The sequence below is a fragment of the Gavialis gangeticus genome, unplaced genomic scaffold (genome assembly GCF_001723915.1).
Source record: "Gavialis gangeticus isolate Ggan-Ray unplaced genomic scaffold, GavGan_comp1, whole genome shotgun sequence".
Lineage (NCBI taxonomy): Eukaryota > Metazoa > Chordata > Crocodylia > Gavialidae > Gavialis > Gavialis gangeticus.
Window position 1 is genome coordinate 41,589,583 of NW_017729030.1, and position 704 is coordinate 41,590,286.

The window sequence follows — 704 nt, forward strand, 5'->3', positions numbered from 1 at the left end:
AACTGAGTGAAATAAGAAAAAGGCCCATGCTCAGAAGAAAACACTCCCCCTGCAAAGCTAGAAATGCAATCCAGAATTCCTGAGTTTTACTATTCCTCTTCTGTCAGTACCTTATCCCTTCTACTGCTGGTTCACAGAGAGGATAAAAATGCCCTACTGCTTCAGTTACTCTGTCCAGCTCTACACATTGTGATACCTATGTGGATCACTATGATGACATAGGATAGGATTTCTATTTTCTCTGTTTGCTTTAAAAAAAACAACAAAAGCCTACATTAAAAACCACATTGAAATAACGAAATCTGAAATAACATTTTTAAGATCCAAATCCAGGCACTTCAAGTCAGGAAATTCCAGATGTCACAAGAAAGAAGATAATATATTAAGTAAAGACTGCATCCTAATACAAGACAGCCAAGTTAGAGATTATACCAGCAGCCTTAATTCTAGCATTTCATAATTTCTGTGTTTGAGTTGTTACCCTTAAAATGTTTTTTGACATAGATTTTGTGAATGTGCATTCAAAGTCTAATTTCAACTCCTAAACACAATCTATACCAGCAGCAATGAAAAACATGAAAGCAACAGCCTCTCTGCTTTGACTCTAATGTCCCACCATGTTTAATGTTCAAGTCCCGGATATTTCAATACAGTACTCCCCAGGATTAATCCAACTCACTTAAATCCATGGCCTCACCTGGCTT